This window comes from Arvicola amphibius, chromosome 14 (genome assembly GCF_903992535.2).
Source record: "Arvicola amphibius chromosome 14, mArvAmp1.2, whole genome shotgun sequence".
NCBI classification, from domain to species: Eukaryota; Metazoa; Chordata; class Mammalia; order Rodentia; family Cricetidae; genus Arvicola; species Arvicola amphibius.
The window spans coordinates 26,571,073-26,595,455 of NC_052060.1; the positions used below are offsets into that span (position 1 = coordinate 26,571,073).

At 40.8% G+C, this 24,383-nt stretch overlaps 1 long non-coding RNA gene across 1 annotated transcript; it reads left to right on the forward strand.

Annotated features, from left to right (window-relative positions):
- Positions 1-3,605: 3,605 nt before the first annotated feature.
- LOC119801477 lies at positions 3,606-23,615 on the forward strand. Its single transcript, XR_005283197.1, has 3 exons — positions 3,606-3,655; positions 3,857-3,959; positions 23,302-23,615. It is a non-coding gene; the product is annotated as an uncharacterized LOC119801477 (long non-coding RNA).
- The last annotated feature ends 768 nt before the right edge of the window (positions 23,616-24,383 follow it).

A 24,383-nucleotide genomic window follows, 5' to 3' on the forward strand; every position in this document is an offset into this window, starting at 1 on the left:
ATATATCTATATCTATATCTATCTATCTATCTATCTATCTATCTATCTATCTATCTATCTATCTATCTATCTATCTTGTCACAACAAACCATTGTGAGGCTATTCAATCCCAAATCAGGCCAGCTTGATGAGGAGCCTTCTAAGGACTGTCTTAGTTAGCCTGTGTTGCAGTGGTCCATGTCCATCACCTTTAAGAAGCCGCCAGTTCTTCAAATGCCTTTCAAGTCCAGTCAGTCCTTACATCAGAGAGAGGGTCTTGTTTGTCATGGGCAAATGGGGAATATCCAAAGCATAGCTTTCCCCATAGTTACTTCTTTTCCAATTCAATTCGTTTGTCCTTTTTCCCTCTTTGATTGTCTTTTTATGTTTTTCGAAGTGAGTGAAGCATGTTAGGAAGACATTTCTGAACTTCTTTTTGGCAATTTGACAATTTGCCTTTGGCAATCTGTCTTATGTGCAATTTGGCATCTGATATTAAATGAAGGTACTGATGCCTCAGCGGACATCAAGAGCAAGTCTCCTCTTCACTAGCAGACTCATTCTTTTGCTGTTTCAGTAAGCACGACAAAGAAATCAACAGTAATAAGTAATACTAATGATTATTAATTGTAATATCAGCACCTGGTATAACTCTGGTTGCCTAGAAAATAGTCAATATTGTGTTTTCAGGAATGGCAGAGAAGTCAACTTTTATGATCTGGTGTGTGCATCCATATCTTAATGCTCTGTCCTTCTTGTGGTTTCAGTCATGTTTGTTCTTCATTTTCCTTTAGGCTGAATGATCAGGTTTATTTTGTACATGCATTCCCTTTCTTTTTTTGAGTAACTGAATATCTGACTTTAGTTAGGTATCTCTCAATTTCTCATTTACTATAGAATGGGGCTTTGATATAGGTTTATACTGTTTGATAACAAGCCCTTGCCCATAACTGTAGGTGGAGGATGCTTGTTCATTTCCCGGATGCCCAGACCCAAAGTAATCACACAGAAACTATATTGATTACAACACTGCCTGGCCTATTAGCTTAAGGTTCTTATTCACTAACTCTTACATCTTAAATTAACCCATTCCCATTATTTTGTATTTTACCAGGAGGCTTGTGATTTACAGTAAAGTTCCAGGGTGTCTTTCTCCTTTGGCAACTACTTGGCATCTCTCTGACTCTGCCTTCTTTCTCCCAGCATTCAGTGTAGTTTTCCTGCCTAGCTCTATTCTTCCCTGCCACAGGCCAAAGCAGCTTCTTTATTAACCAATGATAATAAAACATAGTCACAGCATACAGAGGGGAATCCTACATGACCTCCCCTTTTCTGTCTAAATAAAAAGGAAGGCTTTAACTTTGATTTAATATAGTAAAATTGCATATAAAAACAGTTATCAAGCAAGAATTACAGTTACAATACTTATATCTACTTTATCTTTTATCATAACTAAGGAAAACTATAATTATAAGTATCTATTTTTCAACTCCATCAAAGACCCCAGAAGGATATAGTATTACCTAAGTTAACAGGAAGTGCATTGTAAACAACTTCAAAACTCTAGAATTGACAGAGACATCTTGCTACCTGGACAGTCACCCAAAGTTCTCTGTAACATTGGGGCATTCATCTTCAGCCTACAGGCCCATAGTATCTGATAGATTTTCCATGAAGCAGGAAATTTGAAGATCTGTTTTGCGTTGTAATGGCAAAATTGATCAGATACCTTCTTCTGTATCCTGCAAAATGTCTGGTAGTTCTTTCATGAACCAGGAACCCTGAAAGACTGTCTCACCTTTAGGCAAGTTCAGCAGTCATTTTCTGTGGGTCCTGCATGTTCAGTTCATACAGCATGCCATCAAGCAGTCCAGGCAAGAGCAGTTTCTCACCCAAATTGCTAATAAACTTCATAAGGAGCCTCTTCGATGTTCATCATCCTTTGAAAGTAGATTGGTGCCTCTAGGAGCAGATATGTCTCATTGTCATGAAAAGTCCTAAGTTCTTAAACATTTTAAATGCCATATTATGCTAGTCTTTAAAATGTTTGAAGAAAACTATCCATCTGAAATATATCTCTGTACATTTAGAAAACTACATGACTATAAGCTTGACTATTATAGATGCCTATTTATTAACCTGTTTTTCTTAATTATATATTACATTTCTAAATGAGCTGCACAAAGAAAATACCTTAATCAAGAACAGAAATATACATATAACAAAATAGACCTTAAATTTGTATCAATAAACCAAGATCCATACCAATGCAAAGTATTCATCTCTTTATCATATCCCCCTTTAAATGTAAACAAACATTTATAAATAATACTTGGAAATTTGGATGCCTGTAGTCTTCATCCAGGGGTAGTGCCTTGGGAGAGTTCCTCCTTCCACGCTGTCATCTGAAAACTTTTTATTATTTCTGTTTTATAGAAAAGGGGAAAAAGCACCAACTTTGATTAAAGTTTGCTTAATTGTTTAGTTTCAAGAAACCAACAACAATCTTTGAGAAAAGTATTGGCTAAACTCAATCCTTTCACTTAGGTAATCGATTCTTTCACTTGTGAAATTTATCTTCATCCCAGTTAATTCAGTGTCTCTGAAATGCAGAGGCTGCTGCTCAGTGAGACGTGCCCTGTGAGAATGGGAGGGTGGGAGCCTCAGGTGTGCTGATGAAGGGTGCTGACTCTCTTAAAGAAGCTCAAACACAGGCCGCCCGGGCAAGCAGGAGAAGCTTGCAGAGGGACAGGGAACTTCTAAAGGGCAGGAGATAATGGATGGGATGTCCCGCTTTAATTAGGAACAAAAGTCGAGTCAGGTTTCATTCAGCACTCTCCTTGGACATTTTGTAATCCTCCCACTGTTTAGCCATTGTTCCTCTTTGCATAAGCGAGGGATGGCTGGAAGATTATATCATCAAAATGAATAGAATGCTACTCTGTAAATTTGCAAAGGGTTTTTCACAAAGGGAAATAAAGCCCAATTATGCTCACTAATTCCAAAACGAAAAGGCCATAGATTTGAAGTTAGAACTATTTCTTAAAAGTTCATTTTTTTTGTCTTCACTTTAGAAAGAGAAAAAAAAAAACACCCCTTAAAACATAGAATGAGGCTCAATGTTTTAGAGTCCTGCTGTTCTGCAGGGCCATTTTATTTTGAAGCCTGCAGGGAGCTAATCTGCAGACATGAAAATGTTCTTTGGCTTCATGGCAATGTCTGCCTGTTATGGTTTCCCTAGAAAGTCCCCTGATGCTCACACTTTCTTGCCAAAGCCTCTCAGACCGGAGTCCTTCTGTCTTTTCTTTTCGAGGTGAGAATAGACAGGCTCTGAAGAGGGATTCCTTTTCCTCCACCTCCCCCGCCCCCCCTCCCCATACATTAGAAGGCGGTGGTGAGAAAAACAGGAATGTGTTTGTTTGCTGGAGGGAGAATTGGCCTCAGACATATAAATAAAAGAGACAGAGATCAGGGCAGTTGACTACTTCCCTGTGTATCAACTATGACAATGTAACTGGTAGGTGGAGGCTGGGGAGCTCTTAGGTACCGCGTGAGAGGGTGGAGCCTCTAGTCACTGTTTCCTGGTTCTTACCAGAATTAGAGAAAAAAGTTCAGATTTGAGGGCAAAGGAACTGAAGAATAACGGAGTTGAGATGAAGTTTCTTACAGGGCAAAGGTACGTACTCAGTGGGTGAGTGTGGGCTTCACAATACAGAGTCCCTCACTGGACTCTGGGTAACTTGTTTTATGAGGATATTTTAAGGAGGGGAGGATTATGTTTGAGTTAAGGTGGTGGTGGGGGAAGCAGTGAACTCCAGTGAAGAATCATGGTTTACCAGAACACACTTTGCTTTCTCTTTTCTGTTCTTATGTGCAGTTTTCAGATATGTCAATGCTGTCACATACTTGATGAGACCAGGAAATTTTGCAAGGCTAATGGCATGAAGACGCTGTTGCGATGAAGCCAAGAACAGCCAGAGGTAGCCTAAGTGGGCCATATTGATCTCAGCTCGTTTTGGCTGTTCCGTATCTTTCTCGTTTGTAGGCACCTGATGTGCGTTGTATCAGATTGCTGCCACAATGGAGGTTGTCATCTCCCGTCCCATGTCTGTGTAGCTCACCTCAAAACTACTTGCATATCTAGTATTAAGCAAACAGATGCAATTTCCCTTAATTTCTAATGGGAACAATCTGGAATCATCTGTTACAGTCTGTTAGAGGTTCCAGAAAACTCTTTAAGAGTATCAGAATGAGGAGGGATGGGAACGAAACCCTGGTGCTCTGATTCAGAGAGATTTTTATAGAGCTCTCTGAAGAGAACCGCTTGCCTTACCTCGGACACAGCTCCAGACCCTTTCATCAAGCTGGAGCACCGATTTGAGGTGGTTTAAGGGAATCTGCGTAAAAATAAAAACTCAAATTGATAATTTAGTTTTGGAAGCTGAGTGTGAGGTGAAATAGGCAATTCATAATGCAGAAGTGAGTTTCCCTGACTCATGGAGAGGATGGCTGCCACGGTAATTAGGTGATTCTTTTTTTTCCTCCTCTGATTCTGGTGACTTGGCATTGAAAATCACACAGAGTGCAGAATGCTTTCAGAGCCCATTACAGTCATTAAATAATGAACGTTCTTCAGTCTCACCAATTCCATTAAGAATGACATCATGAATTTCCAAAGCCGAGACAGGGACCTGCCCCTTTCCTGTCACAGGGCTGATTAGTAGTGGACTGCAGTCCAAAGCCATTTTTCTCCTAAGAGACACACTCAGCTTTTCTGAGTCATTTTCATTAGCAAATATTTATGAAAAGATGAAGATATAATTATTATAAATATAAAGCCTAAAGATTTAGCAGATTAGGCTGGGCAGTGGTGGTGCACGCCTTTAATCCCAGCACTTGGGAGACAGAGACAGGTGAATATCTGTGAATTAGAGACCAGCTTGGTTTATAGAGTGAGTTCCAGGACAGGCTCCAAAACTTCAGAGAAACCCTCTCTTGAAAAACCAAAATATTTTTAGCGGATTAGAAGATATATTCACTAGCTAATAGGGAGTGGTAGAACAATATAATTTTTAAAAATAGTTACTTATTTACATAATATATTTGGATTGTATTCACTTTCGTTTCCTCTCTTCAACTCCACCTGAATTCGGGTGGAGATAACTTTATTTTCTCTTACCTCTGTCCTCCTCCTCCTCCTTCTCCTCCTCCTCCTCCTCCTCCTCCTCCTTTTTCCTTCTCCTCCTTCCCCCCCTCCTCCTCCTCTTCCTTTCTTTTTTCCTCTTTCTCTTTCTCATCCTCTTTTCTTCTTCTATAAAAATAATTGAGTTCAATTAGTGCTGCCTGTATGTGTCCAGGTGTGCAGCCATCCAAATGGAGCACAGGTCACTTGTTAGTGGCCTCATCATCAAAGGAAAGTGATTATTTCTCCCTCATCAGCCATCAACTACTAAGAGGTCTTCAGCTGGTGTGAGAAGTCCTTATGTCTATGTGTTGCTTTTATTGCTTAAATGAATAAAATTGTTTTGGTCAATAGTTTAACAGAATAGAGCAAGGCAGGAATTCCAAGCAGATAGAGGAGGAGAGAGCTGGCAGAGTCAAGGGAAGCCATGTAGCCATCATGGGAGACAGATGGCTTGCCAGATCCTGCCGGAACTTTGCCAATAGGCCACGACCTCATGGTGATGCACAGATTAATGGAGATGGGCTAGTTTAGGATATAAGAGCTAGCTAAAAATACACTTAAGCTATTGGCCAAACAGTATTGCAAATAACATAGTTTCTGTGTGATTATTTCAGGTCTGGGCAGTCAGGAAACAAACAAGCAGCCTCTTGCAACATTCAGTTAGGGATGGGGCTTCATGAGTTCCTTCTCCATCCATTCTGGAATTTTTCCTGGATTGATTTTGTATGGGGGACCACAGCTGCCATGAGCTCTTGAGTGCTATGGTCATGTCTTATCCAGAAGAGAGTGCCTCACAGCACTTCTCCCCATCCTCCAGCTCTTGTATTCTTTTGCCCCCTCTTCCGTGATGTTCTCTGAGGCCTGGGGAGGGATGGTGGCTATAGATGTTTTACTTAGGGCTGAGCACTCATAGTCACATATTGTCAAAAATTTGACCAGTCAAACTCTCTGAAACATGAATATAAAATTTGTGAGTTTTACTTTAGAATAAATTCATGTAGTGATTTGGAAATTTAATTGTGGCAAAAGCCAAACAAATACATCTGTGATTTTTTTTTAAATAATTCTTACCTCTTCGAGACAGTAACATTAAAACCATACCAAACCACAGGATTAATCAAGTATCACAGAAAACCAGCAGGATATATAACAAAGAGCAAATGATGTTTACCCTGGAGAAATAATCAGTAATAACAGCAAATAGAAATGAATGAAAGCAGCTTACCATTGACCAACACCTAATTTCCCCCTTCTACCAAAGACGACACTTAGTCATATGAGTTGCTTTGGTCAACGAAGACCAGTAGAAGAAACATGTGTCTCATGCAAGTCGATTTGAGCATTGCTTCATGCTTCGTCCTCTTTATTTCTCTGCTGGGATGTGTACAACATGCCAGAGGAAGACTGTTCTCTTAGTCTAGACCTAGAATGAGAAAGGTTGTAGAACTGCAGTCAGCCCGCCAGGGTGTGAGGTCTGAGTGGAAAATGGGCCTCTGTTAATGCAATTTTGCTTGTTACTCTAGCTCTGCCTTATCGGGCAGTGACTGGAAGCTAGACTGGAAAGATGTCAGGGCACAGAGGCAACATTGATGATGCTGATTAATGAGAACGGTGGAGCATCCTTCCTTACACAAGAAACCAGTGGGGATGGAGCTCAGTATGGGAAGCAGCATTTACAGCCCACCAGTCCTTTAGTTGTAAAGATACCATGCTCACTGCTGCTTATGCTTCATGTCTGCTCACTCAGGCATTCATCTATTTCAGCTAGCAGATATAGGGATAAACCACTTGCCACAAAGGAGGAAAAATAGGTAATTAAAATATTCGCTTGCTGTTGTTTTTTTCAATCTTGCAATGCAGTTCTTGTTAATTTTTCTCTTGCAGAGAGTATGGCATTAGAAGGAAAGAAAAGCCCAGCACAAATTGGTCATGACCTCCGAGTAGAACTTTTCTATCTTCTTGTAATTGCTTCTAGTACTCTGTTCTCCCCTCTCTCTATGCATTGCACTGCCTTTGGCATGTTTCCTTGACTACTGTCAATAATCAGCACATCTTTAAGGTGATTTATTTGTGGAAGAACACAGTCTGGTCTAATGGTGACAGTTAGCACCAAATAGTAGTACCTATTATGGGACACTTTGGGGAATTTCCTAAGGGTCATCTCACTTAAATCCTTACAACCCTCGTGTGCCCAGTTGTCAGGATATGAGGCTGAGGCCTGTCGTGGGTTATTTGTACCCTGTGTGAAGCTGTACTGCTGTAATTGGTACAATAAGAAGCTGAACAGTCAACAATTATTCCCCTAAAGATGCCATTGCCCCCAGATGGAGTGGAGGGAAAGAAGTGAACATCAGTTTGCTCGTAGTGGATCAGGCTTTCCTGTTCACTATGTAGAACCTCAAGTATCCACCTGGCCACCTCTACTTCTAAAGCAGCAACCATGAAAACCCCACGTCTCTGCAGAGAAAAAATTCTAGGGATACTCATCATGCCCATTTGCCTGGGAAAGTTTGTTGGAAGATGGCTCAAATATTCTATATCTGGAATCCACCCCCATTCTGCATCCTCCCCTGATCTGCAGGAGGCCCACTGATCTTATTTTGACTGTAATTCAGTCTTTGTCTCTTTAAAACTAATCCCATACAAAACTAGCTCCAGACTGCATTCGACATGGCACTTTTGTATTTTCCTCTCATATTCTTTCTTTCTTCAAGCATCAGATGGTGGGAAAAACCAGAGACATCAGAGACCTAAATAATTTAATCATCTTTTTTTTTTTTTTGGTTTTTCAAAACAGGGTTTCTCTGTAACTTTGCAGCCTGTCCTGGAACTAGCTCTTGTAGACCAGGCTGGTCTCGAACTCACAGAGATTCGCCTGCCTCTGCCTCCCGAGTGCTGGGATTAAAGGCGTGCGCCACTGCCACCCAGCTTAATTTAATCATCTTTTACATAATTTCTAACTTCCCTCCATCAATCAGAATAAGTACAATTAGATACACAAAGAAATTATATTTACATAATCCCACATGTATAAATATATATGTTAAATTTAACATTTGTTCTCAAAATTTTATTGATAAATACAGGGTATTTTGGAATAAAGGAATATAGTAGAGGTGCCAGCTCAGGAACCAGACTGTCTTATTTAAAAATGCTGATTTCATCTTGGGCCAGTTACTTAACCTTTCTCTACCTCAGTTTCTCCAACTTCAACCATAAAGAAAAATAGTTTCTATAGTTTCAAACTGAAAGCTACAGTGAATAAAATAGGCTTAGTTCAAGGCCCAAGTTTTAAGTACACCGGTTTTAAGAATGAGTATTAATAGGTACAATTAACTGTCATGATGTATTGAAAGGCAGGGTGTAGAATTTAAAGGTAAAGCAAGTAAGAGGTTTACCTCTTCTCAGCCTGCAGGTGAATCCAGTCAGAGAACAAAGTGTATCCTAGATATGGGAGGCCAACTGAACCCCGTTTTTACTCCCATTTCTTAGTATAGTGTCTATGTCTTGTCTTGAACATGTTCAAATCAGTTCCTAACAGCAGCTTTGTTTTTATGGCATGATCCTCTACCTGTCACTCTTCCCTCCAGGACGTCACTCACTCTGATTCCAGCTTGCTCAGATCCACGATGCACTAACTAAGCTTAACAGTCCCCTGGCCAATGGTTGCAAATGGGTTTCTGAGAAGAATGCCAATCATCAGGGCCACTGCCCTGACTTCATTCTTGATTGAGAACCGATGCACACATACTGCAGGAATCCCTTTGCTTAGTTATAGAGAGCACAATGGAAGACATGGCCTAGCTAGTTTGAGTTTCAAAAGCACAGTATTAAAATTCATATCATAAGTAATATTAAGATACAGATGAAAAATTTGAGCCATTTTTATGATAAAAGAGATACTCAACTGTACATAACACGAATCAATAAGGAAAATGCTGAAATGAAACTGGGATGAGAAGAAACAATTCAAAGAGGAAATAAAAGCAATAAGCAGAACAAATCTTCAATTTCCCTGGTAATCATGAATATTAAAAAACATGTTATTTGTTGGTGCATGAAAACCAATAATGATTAAAATGGGTAATAATTTCAAAGGCTACCATAAAATGAGTTATTTCTATATTTTCTAAATGATACAGTACTTCAAAAACAGAAACTGAAGATTGCTTTGCAAAGGACTTAAAGTCCTATACCCTTTGATCCAGTTATTTGAATGACAGAAATTTCCCATATATGCATACTTATTTTTGTACAGATTTTTTTTTACTATTTTATTTGTTGCAGCAAATAACCCAAGTATCATCATCATTAACAACAAAAGAAAATAAAAACATGCCAGACAGGTATAGATTAAAAATGGGAAATAATTAATTTTGACTTGCTCTTGTAATAGAATTATTTATTACATACCACATTTTCTAATATTGTTTTTATACACTGTGTGGAAATAAGTTCTAACAACTTCAAATTGTATACATGTGTCTATTATCAGATAACAGGTTTATTACACCAGGTTTTATTAATCATATTTTAAAAGGAGTTTGATTAATCTACAGATATATACATAAATGTCATAGTATGGAAATGCAAAATTATAAAATTGTAGAACACACAGTTATGAAATTGTATATTTCACTAACTATATACAGGTTCACTTTCCAGTGTATAACATTACAATAAAATAACTTAAGCCCAGTGACACCATTGAGAACGTGAAGGCCAAGATCCAGGATAAAGAGGGCATCCTCCCCCCCGACCAGCAGCGACTCATCTTTGCTGGCAAGCAGCTGGAAGATGGCCGCACTCTTTCTGATTACAACATCCAGAAAGAGTCCACCCTGCACCTGGTCCTCCGTCTCAGGGGTGGCTATTAATTCTTCAGTCTGCATTCCCAGTGGGCAATGGTGGCATTACTCTGCACTATGGCCATTTGTCCCAATTTAAGTTTAGAAATTACAAGTTTCAGTACTAGCTGAACCTGTTAAAAAATGTTAATAAAGGTTTTGTTGCATGGTAAGCATAAAAAAAATAAATAAAACTAAATCTATATATGATAGATTTAGTTTTAATATATATTTAGTATATATATTATATACTGTATATATATACTACTGAAAGGACTGGAGAAAAAGAAATAAAAATCTCAGCAGTAGTTACAGGCTCATTGGACTACAAGAAGCTTCAAATTGCCTGATACCAGTCTGTATAGACGGACGAGTTACAAGCTTTTCACACCCTTTCTCCTGGAGCCTCCAAGGCTGGGAGTAAGCAGGCATTTTCTGCTCTTGGCAGGTAAAGGTGCCAAGGCTCAGAAAGATGGTTAGCTGAGTCAACGTCCCCAAAGCAGTGAAAGGTAGGGCTGAAATGTGAACATTTGTCACCTGATGCTCTGTCTAAGTAATGTGTCTGTAAGGCGGTATGGCGAGACGTTCTATGGCTAGAGAGAGGCGAGGATGTAGGGCCACCCTACAGTTCTGCTTCCTGAAAGCTTCCCAGGCATTAGGGAGAAATAGGAAACATCAACTAAAATTCTAGGTGGGGGTGGGTTGTATGCAGAAGAAAGGCTCTGCATGTTTAGGGAACACATTTGTTATATAAAACATCTTGATTCTCTGACTGAATTGAAGGGTCATTCTCAAAGTCATCTGTAAGATCATCAAGGAAAAGAAATTAAGTTGGTGCTAGCCTGCTCTACTTAAGGGGAAGCAAACTGTTAAATAAAGGAAGGCTATGCTTTATGCCATCCCACACAGAGACAGCAGGTGATAGTAAGGTAATCCTCACATCCCAGCCTTCCTCATGATATGGTGATTTCATGTTCCTAAGTTGAGGCTTAGAGTGAGTTTGTAGGTGAGTGCTGTGGGACATTCCTTCTGTACGCTGTGAATATGCGTTGCTCTCATTGGCTAATAATAAAAGCTGAATTGACCTATGGCCAGGCAGAATAAAGCTAGGCAGGAAACTCTAACAGAGATAACGGTGCAAGAAGGATAGTGTGAGGGAGGGAGACTCAGTTGCCAAGAAGCAGGATGCCACTAGTCTGGTAAAGCCACAACCAAGTGGCAATAATACATAGATGGATAGAAATGGGTTAATTTAAATTTAAGAGCTAATTAGTAATAAGCCTGAACTATAGACCAAACATTCTTTAATCAATAGTAAGCCTCTGAGTGATTATTTAGAAGTAACTGTGTTTACACATGAGTGAACAGATGTGCTGGTCAAATCTTCAATTTTCTTTCTTTCATCTTATGGTTCCAAATACGAGCTTGGTCATTTGGTGTGGGAAGTCCTTCTGTATGTGTGCTGCTTTTATTGGTTAGTGAATAAATCTGCTTTGGCCTACAGAAGGGCAGAAGAGAGCTAGATGGGAAAACTAAACTAAGTGCTGGGAGAAAGAAGGTGACAGATGCCAGCTGAAACTTTACCAGTAAACTACTAGCCTCGTGGTAAAATACAAAATAACAGGAGTGAGTTAATTTAAGATGTAAGAGTTAGTTAATAAGAAACCAGGCAATGTTTTAATTAATACAGTTTCTGTGTGATTATTTTGGGTCTGAGAAGCTGGGAAATGAATGAGCAGTCTTTGCCTTCAGTCATTCTCAGCCAGGAACTTTGGAGTTGGAGAAAACATGGGCTGTTGGTGAAATGTCACACTCAGGATGCCGCAGACAAGGCCTCTGCTCCTCTTAATGTTAGGAAAAATCTGAATTTTGAAGGAAACAGACAGTTGGGGAGGGAGTCAATAGCTCTGTGACAACTTTGAAAATCTCTTCTGTTCAGATTTAGTTCCCTCTACCTGTAAGCACCACTTGCATAACTTCCTGTTTTCTTCTAAGGAACTATCAAAATCCCCAAGATTTTAGTTTCCCAGGTTTGTCTTTCTGCATTTGTAAATACTTTTCTTAACTCACTCCCTTACATGGACTGACCACATACATGGTCACTATGCTTAAAATTCTCATCCTGTTAACTCACTGTATAATTCATTCTGCCCCGTGCTGCGACATATTAGAAAAAAATACTCTACAGAAAGAAGACAGAAATAATAATTAGAATCAGTTTGGAAAATATGATGGCTGGTGAATGTATGGATTACTCTCTAATCAGTATTTTCTCAAATATTTGTTATGAAAGGCAAATGCTCTGTTTAGTTCCCATAGCTCTTATCAACCTTACTGTCACTACCTAAGATGCCCCAGAGGTAGTGAACTTTGTCTTTGATTGCATTTTCTTTCTGGGTCCTCTAAACATCTCACTCTGGTTACTTATCTCCTGCACTTCGGCTCTAAATAAGTGGGGGAGGATTTAGTGGCTGAGCTAAATCACTGCAATTGTGGTCCGCGATGAAAGAGTAGCAAACAACATCTATCTACTCATGACTGAAAAACAAGAGCATCTTCTGAGTGTGCCTCCAGAGGTAGATGAACTGCTTCGGGCTTGGTGAGTGGTTTGGTGGTCCTAGCAGGCTTTTTATTAGGTGTACAGAAAAAAAAAATATTGATGTAAAGTTAAAAACTAACTGAAAGCAAATAATCAGGAATTATGAAGCAGGTGAGAAGTGTGGAAGCCTGCTCGTGGTCACTCACAACTGTCCTATGAGCACTTGAGAGCCTGAGGCAGACGGATCACTGCAAGTTATATGGCAGCCTAGGATATAAGGCGAGACCTTGTCCCCCAAAACAGGAACCCAAACTCAAAGAAAAGGGGAACAAAAAAGTCTGGAAGGGAATTTGGTTTCAAGTGTGGAGACATCTCTACAGGGAGGAGTAACCCAAAGAAAGTCTGCAGAAGCTGCTTGTAACTGACACCCGCCAGGAAAGGGAAAAAAAGTTGTCTTGAACGGAGTCTCTGGGTGTATTACCCACACCCCAGGGAAGATCCCAAGCCAAAACAGACTCGTGTGAGAATGCGTACGTGCATGCGTGCGTCGTGTGTGTGTGTGTGTGTGTGTGTGTGTGTGTGTGTAGCCCTTATGCACTTGTGCTTGCTTTTAGTTTATTTTTTATTGCTAATTTGTTGTTGTTGAGAGAGGGGGGCAGTCGGGGAGGGGAAATATGCTTAAAACATCTAGTATGAAAAAAAATTAAAAATTAAATAAATAAAAGTAAAAGACTTATACACTGGCTATAGTACTTAAATTTGGAAAAAAATCAAAAATTATTTCTGATGTACAAAATAGTAGTTAATAAAGCCTTCTTTTGTAAAAAGGAAAAGGAAGAAGCAAGTATAGTATGAATCAAAGCACCCATTTTGTGTCATGAAAGGGTTTGCATATTCTGGCCTTGTGGTCTTGCTTGTTATTTCACTCCCTAGAGCTTTGGTGTTTTTTCAGTGGTACTGACTTAGTAAAATTAATGTTGTCAATGTATTGGATTAGGTAACTGGGTTGATGAAGTGGCAAAGGCACTTGCTATGAAGGCAACCTGAATTCAGTCCCTGTGACACTCACGGCAGAAGAGAAGAACTGACTTTACCAAGTTGTCCTGTAACATCCACACATGTACACATACACACACCACACATACACACACACACACACCATATAATAACATAATAACACACACACATCAAATAAATAAATACGTAAAACAAACAATTATGTGAAATCAAACCAAATTGTTCAGGTTAGCTTCTGGTACATGATACATACTGAATAATGGTAGCTGTGATTAATTAAACAGAAGCTTGAATGATGGGTTGTACCCTTCTTAAAATTTTAAAATTTATTCTTGAGAATCTCTCACTTTTATACACGAAAAGGTAGTATTTACTCCCCTTTTCTTTATCCAGCTTCTCCCAAATACTCTTCAACGTATCCTCCTTTTAAGTCTTTATAAAAAACAAAATCAAAAAATATTTATAGCCCCACTAAATCCAGTTAGTGCCACCTATATGTGCTTGGGTATGGGGACATTCCCTGGAGAGTGGGAATCCTACCAGTGGCCACATCCTCAAAAAGAAGGATTCTCCCTTCCCTAGTAACTATTAACTGCTAATAACTCCTTAGTGAGGGCTGGGACCTGGGGGATGATCTACTCTTTCTGCTGGAGTGTTATCTGGCTCTACCTTGGATATGCAAATACAGTGGCAGTGAGCACATCGGTGCAGAAGCCACTGCCACAGCATTTCATATAACTCCTCCTGGTTCTGATGTGCTGGGCTGCCATAGTAGCTGTGTGGACAGAGGAAGCAGGAGACCGGACAGGAGAGATAACGAAAGTGCTACTGGCGGATCAGAGGTGTTCACAGGGGTGGGGAGGCCTGAATCTTCAGCTGTGTTTCTGTACTGAAGATCTGGCAATGGTGTCACACCACGTTTGCTGTACAGAGCCACTTTGCTTCACATTTTAAGCCAGTTGACTTCAGTGGGGGGTTTGGCATTGTCCAAGATGCTGCCTCTTGGTATGGTAAACATTCTGTACTTGTAGGGGCTCTTGCTTCACGGTACCTTGGATTATATAGTCCTTTGATAGCACATCTGTTATGTGGGGAGAACTGTGGAAAAGAGCACTATGCAGACAGAGTGGTTCACAGCAGGTGAGTGCGCTGTACAGGTGGGCCCCACTCTAGGCTTGCTTCTTCCCAGAGCCTCCTATAAAGGCTCATGTAGCTGAGTCTGACATATCTCATTAGGCATCTGCTTTGGGGGAGAGGGAAAGGAAGAGAAGGGAGCACTGTCAGGGCGAAAGCAAGAAGCTACAACGTCTTTTGCAAATGAGTAATGAATCATGGAAATTGTTACCTAACATATACGGGATATGCATCTGTAATTAGGAAACGTTCAGACATGATTTCCCCAACAGGGAGGCACCAATAAACAGGTGTTTCTTATGTTTACAGAAAGGATTCTTTCTATTTCTAACATCTTTGCTCTTGTATTTCATGTTAGACTTGTCTTTCTTTGGACAGCTCATACCTTTGCTCCCATGAACGACTGTACAAATAGTTACAGTTTCTTGAGAAACTGTAAACTTTGGAGATTGTGTGTAATCATCAGTGTCTCAGAGCTGAAACTGAAAGAGAACCCACTGAATTTTCCTCATTGTCTTGTGAGCACAGGAAGGAGAACATTGTCCAAAGGAATTTGACAGTGGATTTGAAGAGCTTGGGTTGGAAGATGCTCAGTCAGAACTTGTGAAAGTAGCCATCCAATGATTGGTCCAACTTGAGATTCATGCCACAAGAGGGAGCCCATGCCTGATACTGCCTGGAGGGTCAGGAATCAGAGACTATATAGCCCAGAAACCTAGTATAGAACCAAACACTACTGAAAACAAAACAAACAAAACAACAACAACAACAAAAACAAAAAGAAAAAAATAGTCAATAAAATAAAATGATAGTCTGCTATACTCATAGACAAAAGCCCAGCATCAGAGAGGCCTCATTCCGCAACTGATGGGAGCAGATGCGGAGACCCACAATCAAACACTAGGCAGAGCATGGGGAATCCTGCGGAAGAGGGGAAGGAAGGATTTTAGGAGCCAGAAGGGTCAAGGATACCAGGAGAACAGGGCCAACTAGGCAGGGCTCATAGGGGCTCACAGAGACTGAACTGACAATCAGGGAGCCTCTATAGGTTTGAGGTAGGTCTTCTGCATGCATGCTGTGTTTGTGTAGCTTGGTGTTCTTGTCCTATCAGTGGGAGTGGGGGTGTCTTTGACTCTATTGCCTGCTCTTGCGACCCTTTTCCTCCTACTGGGTTGCCTTGTCCAGCCTTGATATGAGGGTTTGTGCCTAGACTTATTGTAACTTATGCCATCTTTGGTTGATATTCATGGGAGGCCTGTTCTTTTCGGAAGGGAAATGGAGGAGGAATGGATTTAGGGGAGAGGGAAGGTGTGTGTGGGAGACTAGGATGAGAGGAAGGAGGGCTAACTTTGGTTAGGATGTAAATTATGAGAGAAGGACAAATAAAAAGGAAAGAATAACTCAAAAGCAGCATTATTATCTATGAAGGGATGACCTGGCTTGCTCTACCAAGTCAACTCCATGTCCTACTTCAAGGTCTCTGTTGATTGAAAAATGTGTGGCTGTTCAAGCTGATGAGGGAGTAAAAGCGACCATCCTCACCGCAGCTGCAAAGGCCAGATTCTTTTTGTTCAGGTGGCTTGGTTCCTCTCCACGTCTAGCCCTTTTGGGATAAGAAGACAGGACAACCTGAAGACCATAAGGCCATGCCTGTATGAACTTGTCTCTTTGTGAGATATGAGGTGTAGAAGAAATGAATTCCGGTCACTTCATATCTGTAACTTAATTTAAGAATTACGGTTTGTGATTCGTTTATTGTTTGTAGTGCTTGTGTCTAGACACCTTGCCTGTCTCTTATAAGTATGCGCTTAAGTTATTAGGCAACTGTGATTGCACGTTTTCTCCACAGAGCCTTATAGAAAGTAAGAAATCTAGATGCTAGTCATCCATGACTTGCTGGTATTATTGTGTTATAGATTCTTTCTCTGTGAGGTGTTGACTTTCTCTGAGATGTATTATAGCTATTTGTGAAAATTATTCATATTATATGACTATTGGTAAGGCATGAAAAGAAAGGATATAGAATAGAGAAGAAATAACTAACTCAAAAGGATTAACTTCTGTATAAGAACTTTACAGGCTGGGAATGTAGCTCAGTTGGCAGAATGCTTGCCTAACATGCAAAACATCTTGGGATTGATTCCCAGGACCACAGAAAACTAGTGTAGCAGTGAAGTCCTGTTAACTCACCACTCAGGAGGTAGAGGCAGGAGGATCCGGGGTCCTTCTAGGCTACATAGCAAAATTAAAACAAACCTGGAATACCAAGACCGCTCCCACCCTCTAAAAATAAAGAGACCTTCATGTTTGCCTTCAGGTTTGGGCCATGAATGAGTAGCTTATATCTTTCCTTCTCGCCAAAGCACATAAAAAAAATCCCCAAAACTTATTTTTTCAGGAAATGGGCATCAACCAGTGCAATGCTGAGATCCCTAAAGACAAGGGAAACACATGATCCTTGAATTTCTCCCTGAGTGCAATTTCCAAGCTATCATATGAAAAGCAGTGTCTGAGGAGAAGGTGGCAGTCTTCCTGTCAGAGACAAGAGACGCTGGTGTCTGGAGTCACCACTGTGACAGGGCTAAGGTATGAGACAGGAGAGAGCTGCAAAGACTGGCATAAAATTCATACCAAGTCGAGCAGACCCACAGAACTGTGCTTTTGAGAAATTTGATTTTAGGAGCCATGGTCAAGAAAGGAGGTGGGGAAGAATGAGTCACTGGCACAGATTCCAGAGTTTGCACTGAAGTTGAAAATTTGGTCTAGCTAGTGAATACTGTGGTCTTGTTGTTGTTGAACGTGCTAGAAATTAGAACATAGAAATTGGGAACTTGCTAGAAGCTAGGCCTGTACTCGGTCAGTGAAAAGAATGAGGCAGATTGATGACAGACAAGGCCTCTATTCCGTATGCAGATTCTCTAACCTAGCCACATGAAACAGTGTGACTTGTAACTTCATCTTTCTTCCTTTAAAAACTAGATTTGGATGCATTAGATTTGGATGCTGCTGCGTGCTTACCCTTGCAGAAATGTAACTGGTGGTGTGCCCGGAAAGTGACGCTTTAGGTCACATCAGGTTCCACACTTACAACTGGGCTCCAGCTTCCCATTCCAGAAAATATACGCAAGCGAAGATAGGCTTCTGAAAATACCACGGTTTTACTTAAATTATTTGTATGTTAAAGACATTAAGAGCTAGGGAGATGACTCAGTAAGGGAACAACTTGCCCTGAGAGTATGGCAATCTGAGTTTTAGCTCCTCAGCATCCATCAACAGGGGCTTGATGCAGCAGTGCCCATTTGTAAGCACAAAGCTGGAAGGTAGAGGAGGCAGGTGGGTCCTTGGATCTCTCTGGTCAGCCAGCCTAGCCAAATCCGTAAGCGCCAGGTTCAGTGAGGAGCTTCTAGCATTATTACTAATGGGCTCCGGCTTATCATTTAATTTAACACTTTCTTAAACTGACCATATTACTTCCCAAAACATCTACTTTCATTTTGGTGGCTCCCTAGTTTCTTGGCGAATGGAGAATGTGAAGGAAACAGAGGGCCGTAACGGCCAGTCAGGTTTAGACAACGTGGTGCTGACACTGATATTCTTCATACACCAAGATGGCTAACACTGGACATCCAGGGTGAGGTGGCGGCGGCTGGAAATTAGCACAAAATGGCTGACACCAGATGTCTGGTGACCTCAAAAGTAAGTGAGGGTGGAATCTGACAATTCCTTTGTTAGGGTTTGTTTAACTCTGGTCCTGAGATCAAAGGTCAGAGTTCAGAGGTCTGGGCTTTTCTCCTGGCCAGCCTGCCTGTGTATGTCTGCCTGTGGGCGGCATGCGCGCCTACTTCTGTGATTCCTGTTTGCTTATGCGCATGCATGTCTGTGACTTCTGCCCATGGCCTGTGTGTGCTGATGTATTGCCTGGGTACCTGCCACTATCTGCCAGTCTATTGGCCTGTGTGCTAGTGAGTAAAGTATGTCTTATCTGCCTAAGATGCCTCCTGCTGTCTTCAACCCCTAACCCTCTGTGATTTCCTACATTCCTGGTGTCAGTTTGGATCTCACCTATGGCAGCCTTAAGGGGACTGCAGAGCAAGGGCAGTTTTGAACTCCATGTTCTTGCAGAAAAGAATTAATGCACTTCTGAATTTTCCTGTTAGAAGTGACTTCAATCACAGCTGCTTTGATTGCCTTTTGCTGTTGTTGTGGTTGTTAGTGAAACACCAGAAGGATTTGGCTGTTGTATATGTGGGCGCAAAGCTCCAGAGAAAGCCAAATTGGATTTTGTAATCTCAAGGCTTTTAGGCAGGAGGAGGATTATGAAGCAGCTGGCAAGAATCAAATATTCATTAGTTTAGTTTGTAGCAACATTCAAATGTTTAGGTGGTTTCTCATCGAGGGTAGCTCAAGCTCTGCCCCAGAGACATGTTAATTGTGCCGATTATATTGGGCTGGGAGGACTAGCATGAGTCGTTGATAAATTAGTTCTTTCTGAGACGTTTCTCCATTCTCATGTAAAATGCACAGTAGACTGTAATCTATCCTATCAAATGTATAGGGGGAAAGATAGGGGTAATATTTTCCAGAAATTAAAATCCATATGCTTGAATATATCTTTTAAAAAGAAACAGCATTCTTGAACAATGGGCCCACCTGCATATCTCCGCGTCTAAGCATGGCCATTTTAGCTCAGTGCACTAATCTTCCAGGTCATTGACTCTTTCTCTGACATGATACCTCAGGCTCTCCCGTCTTAATTCTCAAAACTCATTAATGTTGGTTGGGAAGTATATTGCACTTACTTAAAGTAAAACATTGAAAGCTATAGGGTAGGCAGCAGCAGCGCTTAGACACAGCGCCAACTCCGTCTTCCAAGAACCCACAGCCCCCAACTAGAATACATAGGAAAATTCTGTAGGAAGCTTGTTGAAAAAAAATGCACGTGCCCCGGTGAGACACGCAGAAGTGCTGGGTCACCGAGCCAGATACAAGGACGGGAAATACATTTTAAGCAGCTCCACCCAGCTGTGCCTACTGACCTGCCTGCAGCGAGGGATGAGCCACACTCTGGGGACAATGTGGGCTTTTCTGACAGCACAAAGATTGGCTGTGCATTCACCGAACATTTTGCACAACTTATGCAGTGCTGAATTAATGGCATTCTTTGTGACATTAAATAAGGCAGAGCTGGTTTTCCTATGAGGGAAATGGCGTTCTCCCTGCCCCTGTCTGCACAATCCCAACCGCTGGATGATGGAGCGAACCCCACTGTCCTAGAAGGTTTAGCTTCTCTGTCAGCAGCCCCAGGGGCGGCATCTATTTTCAGTATTCATGCTGTATTAGAAAAGAATGTGAAAATAATCAGAGCAAATCAAAGCTCCCATCCTGAAGTGTTTCTCTTTGTATGTGGACTCCACTGATAATCCTCAGGGGCCACTGATTAAAATGCCGGCCCACCCTCTTCCTGGTCTTGTTTAGTCTTATTGACTGCAATTAACCTTTGCCAGGAGTCACTGGGAAACAGTCTTCTAACTTCTCTAAAGCCCTATTTCTTGTTCCTTCCAAGAAATATGTAAGTAACATATTCAGGAGAGATGGGGGGGGGGAGAGGGAGGGAGAGAGAGGGGGGGAGGGAGGGAGGGAGGGAGAGAGAATAGGGAACCTTTGGTTTCTTAGACTCTATTTCTGCATGACAGTGTTCCTGCAGCCTTTGATGTACCCATGCTGTTGAAATTAGAAGCCAGCACTTATCTGTGTATTAAGTAAAATTGAACTCTTGGCTTGAGCATACACTGTCTCTTTTTTAAATCTCAGATTTTGCTGGTCCTAATGGGAATTGCTCTCCTTTCTGCAGTGAGTACTAGATTCACAGTGTTAGAATAAATCTCCATGTTCTGCGGGGGCTCCCAGGAACTGTGTTTTTTGCCAGGGAAAGAACAAAGCCAGCTAATGAGGCAGGCTTTATTTATATCACTAAAGAGTTGCCATGCAGATGAGTTTTCTGTACATTAGCAAAGATGATTTATTAGGAAATTTCCTTTGCCATATTCTAAAGTAAATAATTGTGTTTAATTTTCTCATCAGAAAAACAAAGGGATTGGACTAGAGGAAGGGCCAGCAGTCTTTTTCTTAAAAGTATTTGTGGCTTTACAGGCCATGTGGTCTCTTTCATAATTGCAAAGTATTACTGCTGAAACCCAAAATTAGCTGTAGACAATAAACAAATAAATAAATGGGTGTCACTCCAGTGCTGCCGTTTCAACACAAAATTAACTATAGATAATAAATAGGTAAATGAATGGGTGCCACTCTGGCCTGATAATTCTTTTTACAAAACCTAGTGCCTATTTATCCTATAGGGTATAGCCTGCCTTCCCCAGAAGGCAAAGATCTTTTTAAGTGCCTCCAATTTATGATTTTATTCAAGCAAATTAAGATCCAACTGTTTCTTGATTATTCTTTGGCCAAGAGCTCTAATGCACGCCCATTTCCAATTCTGCCTATCAAAGGCCACTGGAACTAGAAGTTGTAGTAACATTTACTGAAAAAGCTGTGCCATGAATTTGATAAATGTCTTTGAGACAGTATGTGTATTTGTATGGGGATGAGGGATACACGCCCTTCTTCTGGAGAAGCAACTTCTGTCTCTTTCTCTCCTCTCTCCTTCTTCTCTTCTCCCTTTCTCCCCTTTCCTTTTCCCCCAAAACCAACTAAATAAACTCTATACCCAAATCTCTCTGCATGGCATATCTACCTGTCTGTCTCCCACTGAGGCCTCAGGCCACCTGCCAGGGAACCAGCTGAGGCCTCAGGTGACCCACCACTGCCCCTCGTGGGACCGGTCCCCAACCATATCTTTATAAATGATAACAGTGTGTGTGGAGGCAATTTTGGGGGCTTGATTGGTTCTCCTCTTCCACTATGAGGGATCCAGGATAGAACTGAGGTGGTTAGGCTTCGTGGAAAATGCCTTTACTTGTTGATCAATCTCGCCAGTCTTTGATAAATATCTTTTAAACACCACTTGAGTTTTCCCACACAAGCCTAGAATATATGGTAATATTATTATAACTAACATTAATAGATATGAGAAAATGAAACTCTGAGAAATAAAGTATGTGGCTATAGCAGGCAGTTGTTTTAGTCTTATGTACTATAACAAAATACCACGCACTAGGTGCTTTATAACTGATAAAAACTCACTGATCACAGCCCCAAATCAAGGTTCCAGTAGGTGTAGTGTCAGTTGGAGCTCCCTGCAGTTTCTTTCATGAGGATAGGACTCTCATGACCTACTCATCTCCTGAATGCTCTACTTTTTAATATGTTCACTTTGGAGATAGATTTTGAATGTGAATTTTGAGGCACATAAACATTTGAACCATCGTGGTAAGGTGCGAGTTAAGTCCAGGAGCATTGCCTTCAAGAATTTTCCTCTTCCCTCTCCTCCTCCTTTTTTTGTTTGAGGCAGGGTCTCTATACGTAGCTCTTGATGTCCTGGATACCCTGTAGACCAGGTTGGTCTCAAACTCACAGAGATCCACCTGCTTTTCTTCCTTTCCAGTACAGGGATTAAAGACATGCACTACTATGCCTGGCTAAACTCCAGTTCATAAACACTGTACTCTCTACAGATTTCTATGAAGATAAAACATTTTTACATACCAACCAGGTAATATACATGCTAACCCCTTAGCGGGGAAGGGCTTCAGAACAAGAATGAGGGGAAAGGGAGAAAAACAGGAAGAGGGAAGCAATGGGGAAGAGAGTTTTAAAGAGTGTAATGTCAAACTGACCAGAGGCTGAGACAGATGAATACTAAGACAAATCCATTGAATTTGAAAGATAAACAGTATCTCAGAACTCTTGGGGTGGTGGTTGGATCCAGAAGTGAGAACATAAACAGAAGAATGAATAATGTCAATACAGAAGTGTCACTTTGGAAAACTGGCCAACCTAGTTAGAGACAAAAGTCTCCCAACTTTCTGTGTGGAGGGGAAACACTCACTCAAAAATTAAAGAGACAAAGATCCTTTCCTCAGTGGACCACTGTGTGATTTTTTTCAAGACTGCCCCAAGTTAATGATCAGGACTCCATTCTGAAAAGGGGCAAAAGTTTCTTTTGTGGGAGCCATTCATACTTTTGAGCTTAGCATGTGACAGGACAGGCGCTCAGGTGACTTTCCTGGTGGCTGGAAGCAATGTTCCAAGGTCCTCATTATTCTCTGCTTTTCAAATAACAGCTTCTTGGAAGTCAGTTCATTGTGTTGTCCGAGACCAAGGTTGCAGCAACAGCTCATTCTGAGAACATACATAGTTACTGAGTTAGCAAACACAACTTTGTTGATTTTTCCTTTTTTTTAAATAAAGCAGGAGTAATGGATTGGATATGGTACAGCTCAAAGCTGAAGGGAAACATGCCTATGATCCAGAAAAAGAGTAAAAAATGAACTATGCTTACTTCAATCCCTCATTTAGAAAGTAGCAGTGGGTACATTATGAGTTCTGTGTCTCACATGGGGGATGGGAATGCCATGCTTATCTGGAAGGGAACCTAAAGGTTTGTCTTTCGTGTTGGTTCTTTTTTTTCTTCTTTTTGTCAGCTTGATACAAATTGGAGTCCCTTGGAAAGAGGTAACCTCAGTTGTGTAATTGCCCTCAGAAGACTGGCCTGTGTTCAGATCTGTGGAGGCATTTCCTGATGAATGATTGATGTCAGAGGGTCCAGCCAACTGTGGGCAGTCCCAGCCCTGGGCAAGTGACTGCATTGAAGAAGAAAGCTGAACGAGTTACGGAAAGCCAGTCATTGAGTAGTGTTCCTTTGTGTTTTCAACTTCAGTTCTGGCTTCCATATTGTTTTCCTGGCTTCTCTGCATGATGGGCTGCAATCTGCAAGTCAAATTAACCCTTTCTTCCTCTGTTTGCTTTTGATCATGGTGTTTTTTTGTTTTTTTTGTTTTTCCCCAAGCCACAAATAAAGCAAACCAAGACACTTTCTTTTGTAAAAGAAATCTGTAAATTGAATAAGCATTTTAAAGTTTATAACTTAGAGTCTATAATGATTCATTACACAGAACTTAAATGCTTGCTCTAAAAGATCCACCACCCTGCACTTGAGGATTAAATGTGGGAGGGTCTCGAGTGGCGCAACACAGAGCCTTAAGGAGAGGTGAAAAGTGTCTGTGGCATCTGTAGGTGGTTAAAGTAGCACTGTGAAATACAGGAAATGATGAATAACCAGTATTAGCTTAATACAGTGAATAACAGCCACCACCAATAAATACTCAGTCCCAAATGTAAAATAGCCACGACACAGGGTCAGCCTTTAATGAGGAGCAAACATTTTGCCAGTGGATCATAAAATAACATGATAAAATTCTCCATATCAAAAATATCACATTTTCATTTTGTTAACAAACATTTGCAACTTTTTGAAAGAATTACTATTTGGGATGAAATAGCTGAATAATTTGTTCTCTCTGTTATATAATTGAGGCTTAGCTATAATCATAATTAGTGTAATTTGGTGACTTAGCAGACACATTGGCGGGCATATAAGACCTTTGCATTTCCAGAGATATAATACTTTGCATGTGCTCTTTATCTTTTCTTGCATATGTGTCTCTCTTAATTGATACTTAAAAGGGAACCTAAAACATTTAAATAAAGTTTTTAGTAATTCACA